Raw genomic sequence first — 12,210 nt, 5'->3', positions numbered from 1 at the left:
GGTTTTGGGACCAGAGTGGAAGTTTTTCTGATTTTTCTCCTATGAAGAACCTGACACTTGTGGACACTTGTGGGTTCTCCTGAAGAAAGGGATATGGGAACTTGGATCCTTTATATGAATATGGTGGCGTTAAAAGAGCAAACTAAACAAAGCTCTTGGTGTAACCACAATCAAACTGAGTAAAATCCATGGGAAATTTCCCTACAGATGAGGCAGTGGTAAAACCAATGTTAATTTTATTCCTTTCTTTCCAGTTAGCTACACCTATTAGTTTTTTTCATTTCAAACTGTAATGGCTTCAACTTCTAGTATACTTTTAAGTAAAAATGAACTGATGATGTAATAACAGCCACCCTTGTTATGTTTCTAACTTTTAATATTTCTTCACTAAATACAATGCTGGCTATTAGTCTAAGATGCCTGTTTGCATGATGGAAAATTATCCTGCTATTCCTATATTTTTAAGTGCTTTGCTTAGAAATGGGTATATTGAGTCTTTGAGTTTTTTACTGAGATGAAAAAAGATTTTTTTATTGGTCTCACTACAGTGATGTTTTTAATCAAATACAGCTCCTAAAGTTTAATTAACCATGGTCATGCTGAACAACTTTAAAAAAATACAGAGAATTTGGTTTGCAGGATTGACATTTTCAGATGCACATTTATAAATTATTTGGCTCCTTTTACTTTTCTGGGCTGTGTTCCATGCCCTGCCCAGCCCCTGGCTTACCCTTGCATTGCCAAGTGTGTATCCTGTGATAGCGGGTATGGAATGTATGTAGAGGTCCTACCCCTGAGGGCATCCCTAGAAGTAGAAGCCAGAACACCCCCAATATGCCTATGGGGAGACTGGGGAGGCCCTGAGAGCCACAGGGTGTGTCTGGGGTCACGGTCTTGGGCAGGAGCAGGAGCCCGGTCTGAACCCAGCTCTGCGCCCTCACAGTGGGGACAACAGCTGCATCCAGGCCTCCCAGGGGCTGTGGGTAGGCTGTGTGGGTGTCACTGTATAGACAGGGCATGGGGTGGAGGGTGAGCATTGAGCAGCTGGGGGAGGGGGGCTCTCAGGGAGCTCTGCTGTGAGGAGGAAGTCAGGTAAGGAGCCCCCGGGCTCCTTCCCTGACAACAGAGCCCAATAGAAACTGGAACCCACATATCCAGGCACCCACATTCCAGAGACAAACCCCTGCCCAGCTCATTTCTTTGGAGATCCTCAAACAAGCAAGATGTTCTTGTGTTGCATACCAAAGTCCAGAGGATGCAAGCAGAGGAGAGCATGCCCAGCAAACACTTCCCCTCACTCAGAAGGTCATGTCAGGGCTCCCCGAGGCCTCTGGCCATTTGGCAAGAAGAATCAAAAGGTGACACCAGGAGGCTTAGAGTCAACCCCATACCTTCTGATTGACCTGTGTAGCCCCAGGTCTCCTCCCCGTGTGTGTGTGTGTGTGTGTGTGTGTGTGTATGTGTAAAGAGAGTTCATGTAGGGTGGAGATGCCCTGAGCAGGAGTAGGCTGATGAGGGGTCAAATGCCTGGTGGGCAGGTAATGTTCACACCCCAGGTTAAGGCTGCCTAGGTGGTATGGGGTGTGGGGGCTACACCCTTCTGCCCAGGGTTTATCCTGAGACCCTGCAGGGCCGGGTCGCTGACCCAGGTGCAGGGCTATGCACACACAGCTCTGCGTGTGATCTGGGAGAAGCGGGGGGACTGGGCAGGAGGACGGTGGTATGGCCAGGCAGGGCTCTGATGCCTCTTGCACACTACCCCTCTCTGTCTTTGCAGGACACAGATGAAATAGGAAGGAGGCTGGAAGACACACACTCCTCCCTGACACAGGAGTCCCCAGTCCTGGGAAGGCCTCCAGTACCTCCCAGACCACTGCCCCTGGTACCACACTGGACTGCGGTCCTGGCCCCCACAGGCTGGTATGGGGCCAGGAGCAATGACTTGGCTCAGAGCACCCAAAGGGTGGACTGCAGTCGGGGAGAGGGGAGACTTCCCAGTGAGGGTTCCTTCCTGGCTGCGTCTTTTCTGGGAGGCCCTGCGCAGTGCTCTGTCTCTGCAAAGCTACAGGGGGTGGCAGGCACATGGGTGAGCTTTTCTCCTCTCACAGCTACTCCAGCTGAGGAGCTAGACCCAGTCTCAACTTCAGCAACTGTGGAGGGGAAGATGGTGACTGGACAGACTTCAGCAGGAGACCAGGAGTCGACAGGTGACCGGGCACCTGCCCACGGAGATACTGATGCTGTTCAGGAAGAGCTGGCTCCTGCTCCTGCCCCCACCCCTGCTCCTGCCACTCCCCCTTCCCCTGCCCTTGCCAGAGCTACTCCCACTTCCCCTGCCCCTGCCGTGATCATGTTCTTGCCCCTGACCCAGATCCTCCCTTGGTCCCACACTTTCCCTGGCCCCTCACTGTGCCCTTGTTCCTGCCCCAGACTCAGCTCCTGCCCTTGACCCTGCACCGGCCATCACCACTGCACTTGCCCCAGCTCCTACTCCTGCCCCTTCCACTGTCCCTTCTTTCCCAGCCAGGGCCACTGCCCGTGCACCTGCCCCTGCATCTGCCTCAGTTCCTGCCCTGTTCCTGCCCCTTCCCTTGCCCCTTCCTCTGCCCCTGCCAGGATAGCCTCCCCATCCCCTGTCTGTGCCCCTGTTCCTGCCCCATACCTAGACCCTGCCCCTGCTTCTTCCCCTTCAACTGCCCCCGTTCCTTCCTGCCCTGCCAGGATCACTGCCCCTTCCCTTGCCCCTGCCTATGTTCCTGCTCCAGCCCCAGCCCCTATCCCTTGCTCCTGCTCCTTTCCCTGCCCTTGCCTGTGTTCCTGTTTCTGTCTCTGACCCAGTTCCTGCTCTGGATTCTGCACTGGCCACTACTGCTGACCCTGTCCCCGCCCCTATCCCAACCCCTGCCCCTACATCTGCTCCTGCAGGGCTCCCAGAGCCACATCCAGACCCAGAACTCTGTGGGGAGAGTTTCCTGTACAATTACCCACAGTTCCATCCCCTGACCCCGACGTCCTGCCAGAATGTTTCATCCACTCCCCCTATGTTCTTTCTCTCTGGTACATAGTCACTGTTAAAGTAGTTTTCCATGTCCTGTATGCTGTCTACTATTTATTTTAAATAAAATTACTTGTTTTCACTTGAACACATCATGAGCATGAAGTACATTCCCAATGCTGTGCCACCACACCACAGAACATCGCTGCAGGATCTCTCCTTCCCCAAAGGAGACCCTGAACCCAAGTCTTCCCTGGCCATTGCTCCCCCAGCCTGGCCCCTCGCAACCCCTAAGCTGCTTTCTCTTTCTGTTCCTTCATGTGTTCTGGAAGTTTCTGTAAGTGGAATCACTCAATAGGTGCCTTTGTGTCTGCCCACCTATTTTCAAAGGGCACTCATTTTTTTTTCTCTGTTTGACATAGAATTTCCCTTATTTGATGTTGAAATGCCCAATGGATTACAGATGAGATGTAATCATAAGGGCCCCTTTAGGAATTATGGGCATAATTCGGGGCCGAGACCCCTGTTCCTGCTGGGGCACCATAGTCTGAACCCAGACAGGACGTGGCTGTTTCCTCCTGTGGCCCACACAGAAAGCAGGGAAATGCAGAAAGTTGGAAGACACACCACAGAGGACAAAAGCATCGCTCACAACCAAGACCAGAGAAAGGTTTCCCATGGTTCTGCTCTAGTGACTTGTTCCAAGTCACTGGGTCCCACAGGGACAGAGACCAAACATGTGCAAGTTCAAGGTGGGGAGATAGGCATACAAGAAGTATGTGTCAGGAGGTGCAGGAGCTCCTAGGGAAGGACTCAGGCAAAGGAATCCCTGGGGAGGCAGTGCTGGTCACCCTCAGACCAGCAGGTATCTGGTCTGGGGACCAGCAGCCCTGGGGAGAACATGAGGAAGCAGGGACCTGCGTTGATCCCCTGGAGAGAAGGGTGACAGGCACCTCCATCTGGGAAAACAATAAGCAGCACCCATCCAAGGCCACAGGTGGACCCATCACCTAGCAGTGCTCAGCCTGGGACTTACCCCAGAAACTCTGGCTCGGTTTTTCACAGATGTATTTTCAGTAGTATTTGGCACAGCAGTGGTAGAGACAGCAAGGAATGGAACAATGTTAATGACCAAGGAGATGGATGGGATCCTTGGTCCCAGTCCTTGTGACAGAATGTCCTGTAGCTACTATCTCAGTGTTGTCTGGGGCACAGGATCAGGGAGCCCCTCCTGAGACCCCACTCCTGCCATCCTGCTCCTGGGAACATTCAGAATTGTTTGAGGAGGAGGTGGAGAGGATCCAGGATGACAGAGGGCCAAGGAGAAGGAAGGTCAGCACTGGGAGGACAGTTGGATGTACCCCGAGCCACCATCCAGGGCCTGAGCTGTGATTCCCTCAGACCTCACCCCAAAAAATGGCTCCTGATGTATAGACCGGCTTCTGCGGTTTCACTTCCTCCCTCCCTACCTCATTTATTCACTCCATATCATTAATTTCCCCCTCTCTCCTTCCCTTCTACCCCTCCCTTCCCTCCCTGACTCCATCCTCCTCCCTCTCTGCCTCCCTCTCTTCCTCTCTCCCTCCCCTCTCATTCTACTTCCCTCTCTGGGGTCCCTGCTCTGTACTGAGCACTGGGGCTTCATCAGTGAGCACCCCCTCAACCCATGTGGTCACATCAACTGTGGGAGGTGACAGGAGGTAATCCTCAGAGCTTGCAGTGGTGATGGGAACCAGGAATCTGCTCCTGAAAACAGAGTCCCATTTCACAAAGAAAAGAATGGAAAGACACATGCTTAGCATTTCCTCAAGAAAAATCTAGTCCTGAAAAATGATGAAAAGTAAATCTGTCCTAGACTTCATGCAGTGGGAGTTCTAATGGCCCATACATACTGATTCCTAGAAGCAACAAAGAGTAAATCACTCAGTGTTGACTGGGGGTTTGTGACACAACATTTCTGACCAAATGACAGCATTTTGGCCAACATCTCCATGACCTCTGAGTTTACCCAAAGGTCTCTGTGGTCCTCTGACTCTTCCATCAGTTTCCTGGGGAAGCTCAGTCTTGTTGCCTTCCTTGTCTCCTGCCTCTTCTGGGATACTTCCATGGACTTCTACCCCCCACCAGGGCCTCCCCCACCAGGACTCCCCATACCCTGTGGCCTGGTGTTGAGATCCTGTGCTGGGTCCCTTGAGCCCAGTGCTTTGTGAAAGGCATGTGTGCTCCCTCTGGAGTCACTTGGCATCTCCCATGTAGTGGCCTGCATCTTCCTGCACTGGGTCTCCTCTGACGAGTCTGTGAGGCCAGCCTATGCCCATGCCATGGGCATGGAAGCACAAGTCCAGAAGGTCCAGATGACCTGCTCCCAATCCCAGTGTATGGAGCCTGGGCAAAGAATGGTCCCCAAGCAGAGGGCAACTAGGGCCTAGGGAGCCTGAGGGAGGACGTAGCACAGTGAGCCCATAGGAAAGTGAGCACCATGGGGGCCTGGCGCTCATGACAACTGGAAGACCACACACCCCACCCGCACTGGCTCTGTCCCCAGGGCTGGAGGTCATCGGGGTATCTACCCTCCCATGCTGCAGGCTGGCAGTGACTGGCAGGGGAGGAGGCACTACTGGAGCAGGAGAGAGTTCTCTGCAGAGAGGAGGGGGCAGAGGCTCTCCCAGCAGCAGGTGCACTGGCGTGGACTGGGGGGGGGCATCAGGAGACAGCAGTGTCTGAAGCTGGGGTCTCCACACAGACCCCCTCCTCAGGTTCGGCACAAGCTTGTCTGAATGGCTTTTGTTCCCCAATCACAAAGCCTGACTCAGGACCTCCCCTCAAGCTCCTACTCCCAATCCTTTGTATTCAGCTCAAGTGACAAGAAAAGGCCAATAGTTTAGGTGGTGTTGGGTGTACAGAAACATGTGATTTTCTGGCCCATACTGTAACAGTGCTGGCATTTTGAAGATCTCAGGGCTTTGATTCAAAAACTGAAAATGGAAAGCTTTCTGAAACATGCCCTCAGCAGTACCCTCACTTTCTCCAGCTCTTCAAAGCTGCAGATTGGTTGGGATCATCTTCAGGCTGAGAAGGAAGATAAGGGGGGCGGAGGGGACTGAGGAGGCTCAGCTTAGACAGGAAAGGGCTGAGCCATTCCTTTGGGGAAAAAGTAGGTCAACTCCAGGCTCATGGATACAGACCTTGAGACCGTTATGCTACATGAAATAAGCCAGTCCCCAAAGGACTGATACTGAAGGACCTCACTTATGAGGGACAGAGAGCACTGATTCATAGAGGTGGAAGGACCTAGTGGGTGCCAGGGCTGGGGAGAGGAAATGGAGGGTTAGGGTTAGGGTGAGTAGAGTTCAGTTTAGGGTGATGACTAAGTTGTAGAAATGGATGGAAGTGGTAGGTACAGAAGGATGAATGTACTTATTGCCACTGAATTGACCCTAAAACATGCTTAACAGTGTCAGTTATATGTCTGCAACACCACAATATGAAAGAAGTGAGTCAGGAGGTCAGGGTCATCGTGAGTTCCAGGAGAGCCCTGGAGCGGGACTCCTGTATCTTAGTTCTTGCTCTCACGCTCTGCCTCTTGTTGGTGACTGAGCTCACATCAGGCACTCAGTGAAGGACCGCTAAGACACAGTGCAGGCAGATGGGGGCACAAGTGCAAACCCACTGTTGGACACTGAGGAATCCCAATAGGACCTGCATCTAGACACCAGCACAGAAATAGCCATTTAAAACCAAGGCAGGAACCACATATAACCCAGAGGGTTCCGTTCTCCTGGAGGCTGAGCTAGTGGCTACAGCCAAGGCCTCTGGCAGTCAGGGGACTGGGAGTCTGACAGGTGGCTTGGCACACCCTTGACCCTGAAGCCCCATGGGACTGGGAGGGAAGACCCAGCCAGGGTCCATTCTGGCTCCATGGGGGCTGCAGGGCCACTCCCAGTCCCACCAAGATGTGTCTGTTTAGGACCAGGGAGGAAACCTTTTCTCTCGATTGTTCTTTTTAAAGATGGTTGCTAGCATAAACTTAGATTTATTATGAAGATGAGCTAAGATTCAGAAAAAACACAGCAGCAGGACATAGTTGTTGACAACATGGCCATCTAAGTTCACTGTCAATGAGTTCATGGAGTATCCTGGCTTCAACCACTTACTTGCTGTGTGACCTTCAACATGTCACCTGACTGACAAAGATTAGGGTGACAGAACAGAATGTAATTGTTCTAAACCTTCTTAAGGTTAAAATGGCACAATTAAGTAACATTGAGAAGGAATGGAAAAAAAAGGCAAGTTTGGTACTTTATATTTTTATAGCCTGGGTCAAAATACATAATTTAATAAATACATCCATATGCCTGTTCTTAGATTTATTAATATAAAGATAAACTCTAAACTCATATTTAGCAGTTAAGAAAAGGATATTGAAAGGAAGATGAAATAGATTAATTTAATCATTTTTCCAAACAGACTACCTAAAGCAGGGGCTGACATATAAGAATCACTGGCTAAATCAGGCCTTTTGGCAGATAAAGGTTAATGAAATACAGCCATTTATTTACATATTATCTATGGCTGATTTTACGCTACAACACTGAAGTCTGGCAGCTCCCAGAGCTAAGCTGGAAAACCTAGAATATTTGCTGTCTCTTCTGCTGCAGAAAATGTTTGCAGACACTTGCTCTAAAGCAACAGAGTATCAAGTATAGTATATACAATTACAAGGATAAATATAGCTTCTATTAAAAAATAGAAACATTTCATGTTATAAAAAAATCACCGACACATAAAAATTGCCTAAAAAGAATGACAATGTAACTGACAACTGTCTTTTCAACAGAAACTAAGTCAGAGAACAATGATATATTTTCACAGTAATGAAAAAAAAACAATTAGCAAGATTAGTTACCCTACTAGACTATCCTTGTAGAATGAGATTAAAATAAAGACATTATTCTGACAGATAAAAACTAAGAAAGCACACCACCTAAAAGGTCTTCAACATTTAAAAATATGTACTTAAGAAAATGGGCAAATAATAGGAGAAATGAGGTCAGAGAAAAAGAAAAATTGATGAACAAAGAAATTGGTAATCATGTGAGGAGATCAACATAAATACTATAAAAACCAATAATGATATTATCTAATTTGGAGATAAAATTAAAAGAACTAAAATATTTGATACAAAGGCATGCAAGAAAGAAAAGTGAACTAAGAGCCATGAAACCTATGTGTTGGCAGATAGGCTTACTCAAATTAATTTAGATTTTAAGGAAACAATCAGTTTAAAATTTAAAGGATAACTGCCAAAAGAAATTCTAAAATAACTGAGAAGGAAAATGAGAGGGGGGAAAAAAAAGTGAAATGCACCTGAAAAAAGAAAGAGGGAAAATCAGTAGCATAGAAATCACAATGTATCAGAATCCATGGGATATGGTTGAAAGAGAATACAAAGAAAAAACTGTGTGTCTTACTTAGGCACACCATTAACTATCTAATCTAGACAAAAGTGTAAAACACAGACATGCAAAATAAGACAGAAGACTTGCGAAACTGAATAGAAGTCCTCATTTAAGATACAGTTGGAGGACAGAAGGGGGAGCTCTCATGCCCTACCACGCCTCCTCAATCATAAACTCCAACCTTCAACAGTAAAGACCTCCCTTACCTTCCCCCAGAGGAAGAAGCCTACTTTATGCTTCCCAGGAGGAAAGAAGGATCTCTCCTCCACTAGCAACAATTTCAGACAGCAACTCAGTAAGTGAAAAGCCTTCACCACACTGAATTCTCACTTCTTTCCAAAGGACTTGAGTACAAAACAGGCCCTTTCAATTTTCTCCTTTTCTCTATAAAGTAATGTCCCTCTCCTTTATCTCTGGACTTGCCTATGGCTTGCGATAGCTTGCGTGTCTGGATGTGCAAATCTTCTGTCACTCCCAAATAAACCCATTTCACGGGTAAAATAACTGGCTGTTCTACTTTTGAAGGTTGATGGTGAAGTACCCCAAACTTGAAGAGGTAATTTTAAAAACCAAGAGATTCTATTGTTTTCTTCTGCAAATATATCATGAATGAAATACTTTCAATACATATATATAATATATATTATATTTCTATATTTATTATTAATTTATAAATATATTTAGTTATATTCTAAGTTTATATACATATAAATTGAGTTCAGGTGAAAATCTAAACAAGTTAACATAGAAAAAATAGACAAAGTTGTCAAAATGCACCAGCTTGAAATATTTTTTTCAGTTATTCTCCACTAAGTCTTCAAAAAACAAAAGAGAGAAATCACACAGACCATTTTCATAAATGTTTAAAAGGTATTTGATAAAATTCACATGCATTCTTGATTTATAAAAATACACCAAATAATAGAATAGACCTTAATATAATAAAATATATCTATCTACATCTACAAGACAACTTCATACTTAAGATGAAGCACCAGAAGTATTACTGTTAATGTCGGGAACTGACAGGAGATCTACTTTCAGTGCTGTTATTTTATGTTATACTGGAGGTAGTAGCCATTCTAATTAGGTAAGAGAAATGGAGTTATAAGGGCCATCTGGATGGCTCAGTCGGTTAAGCATCTGTCTTCGGTTCGGTCATGATCTCAGGATCCTGGGACCTCTGCTTAGCCTAGAGCCTGCTTCTCCCTCTCCCCCTGCCCCTCCCCCTCTTGTGCTACCGTGTGCGCACTTTCTCTGTCAAATAAATAAATACAATCTTTAAAAAAATAAAAACAATGAGAGTTTGATAATCTGTGGCTGAGGAAACTGATGGTATACAGAAGTGACAGTCTTCACATATATGCACCATAACCAGTTAGAAGGTGTAAAGTACATCATTTTTAACATGAACAAAATCAAATATTATGTTTAGAAAAAAATTAAACAGTCAAAAGACAAATGATAAAATGAAAATTTTTGCAAATCATGATAGGCAAAGGGCTTTTTGCTCTAACATATGAAGAGCCCCTACAAATCAGTAACAAAAATACAAAGAGTCTCAAATAAATATGACCAAAAAACAGGTCCCAGAAAAGAAAATTAAAACTGTGCTGACTGCTCTCACTTCAAATTAGTGGCAGTGAACTTTGAATGGGCTCCTAATGCTGCTCAGGACTCATGTCAGTTTCTTCCTTCAATTATTCTCATACTTTTTGTAGAAAATTAATTCATAGCTTCTCCTCTATTCTCCCCTGCTACTGCCCAAGTCCAGGCTGTCCTCTCTCTTACTCGGATTACTCTGATAGATTCCTAACTGGGAGCTGCAGCCACTCAATTATAGGAGTCATTAATAAACCAAGGAAACCTGTATATATCCATGACTATTTATTCAAACTAACATTTATCAAAATATTTACAGCATATGTATTCGAAAGGCAAATATTTGCCTGAGCACCTACTATATACAAGTTTGGGACACAGCAGAGAAGGAAACAGAGTCTTTGCACTCACAAAGCTTGTATTCTAGATGGGAAGGCTGACAGCTATATAAATAAATATATGTATGCCAGGTGGTGAATGTCAAAGAAGAAAAATCAAGCAAGGAGGGAGGAATAACCAGTTGATGTTTTTGAAGGGAGGTCAAAAAAGCTCTCCCTGACAGGATGACATTTGAGCAGAGAGACCTGGGAAACTGAGGGAAGGAACAATGCAGATATCAGTGTGAAGAACATTAATTCAAGCATTAAATAAAGTAAATTCTATGCATTCATAGTGCAATTGTAGTGCTTACAAAATCTCTAAAAATTTGATAGGGCCTAAAAAACTTCTCCTTGACCACAAGCAGTGCCAATGACTTAAAAAAAAGAAAATTCAGAACGAGTCCACACCTATTTCAGACATAAAACAAATTGGTCGTTGTTGGTATATGTGAGGACTATGAACTTTTGTCCATAATAGGGAAAGAGAGGCAAACACTGAATTTTTTTTATACCATGCTTAGTTTAAAAATAAACACAAATAACCCTCCTTCCTTCACTCACCCTCTAAGTTTTGGCTGTTTTTACTAAAAAACATCCTTTTAATTTAATCCTGAAAACAACATGGAGAATGACTTTCTTTCAAAACAAGTTTTCCCTTGAAGAGAAACACATGTTCAAAGTACAAACAACATTCCAGAGTCTGACTTAAGGCTACTTAGTTTCTCCATGATGACGTCATACTTAGGCTACTGAACATGTTCGTGTACATATCATTTCTTCTACAATTATTCTAAAACTTAGGCCCATTCATGGAAGCGGACCTATAGTTCTATGCAACTCTGTGGGAGAAACAAGGACTTCCCAGGTCACAGATAATTTCTCAGAGTAATCAAAATGGATACTGCAACATAATTTTTGAAAATAAAATTTACTAGCTAATTTTAAAATGTCTATAAGGAAAAGACCTAAGGATAGCCCAGAAAATGTTGAGAAAAAAAAATCAACTTATGAGTAAACCAGGCTAGTGGGTATCTAAGGAAAATATAAAGCTATAATAAGTTTTTTGTTTGTTTGTTTTATTTTTTAGGGTTTAATTAAATTCCAGTTGGTTAACATGCAGTGTAATATTAATTTACACTTAATAGTGATCCATCATTTACATACAACACCTAGTGCTCATCATGGCAAAAGCCCTCCTTAACACCCCTCACCTATTTCTCTAATCCCCCCACCTGCCTCCCCTCTTATAACCACTGGCAGGGTTTCATTCTTTTTTTTTTTTTTTTTTTTTTTTTTGTGGCTCAGCAACATTCTGCTGCGTATATACCACATCTTTTTTTATCCATTCAGCTATAATATTTAGCATATTTATCATCAGCTATAATAATTTAGCATGTAATAGTAGGTCAGAGAAATAGAGAAGAGAGCCTAGGAACATTCCTGTGATTGTACGGTGACAGTAGAGAAGGGATGACCCAATGACTCAAAAGCAGCATTAGCACCATATACGTACCAGAAAAAACAGAATGGTTAGATCATCACCACTTATCATATATGTATTAAAATAATCCCAGCTCAGTAATGGATAACCACCCTAAAACTCAATGACTTAACCAATTACTTACTTGTTGCTCATGGAAAGCCCAACAGGTGGCAGGATCGGGTTGAGGGGATCTGCTCCATGCAATCATGTAAGGGCCCTGGCTAGCAGAAACTTCGTCTTCAAAAGCTATTTTGCAAGGGAGTCCAGGTTGCCAACATCCTGCTGGAAAAC

At 45.1% G+C, this 12,210-nt stretch overlaps 1 long non-coding RNA gene across 1 annotated transcript in view; it reads right to left on the bottom strand.

The window, feature by feature from the left end:
* The window catches only part of LOC122916384, a 32,447-nt gene extending 20,250 nt beyond the window's left edge, over window positions 1–12,197 (bottom strand). Inside the window, exon 1 of the long non-coding RNA XR_006386179.1 lies at window positions 12,062–12,197. This is a non-coding gene — a long non-coding RNA (uncharacterized LOC122916384). The remainder of the gene's footprint in view (window positions 1–12,061) is intronic.
* Window positions 12,198–12,210: the final 13 nt, after the last annotated feature.

The sequence above is a fragment of the Neovison vison genome, chromosome 1, assembly GCF_020171115.1.
Source record: "Neovison vison isolate M4711 chromosome 1, ASM_NN_V1, whole genome shotgun sequence".
Lineage (NCBI taxonomy): Eukaryota > Metazoa > Chordata > Mammalia > Carnivora > Mustelidae > Neogale > Neogale vison.
This window is presented reverse-complemented; position numbering and strand designations above follow the sequence as displayed.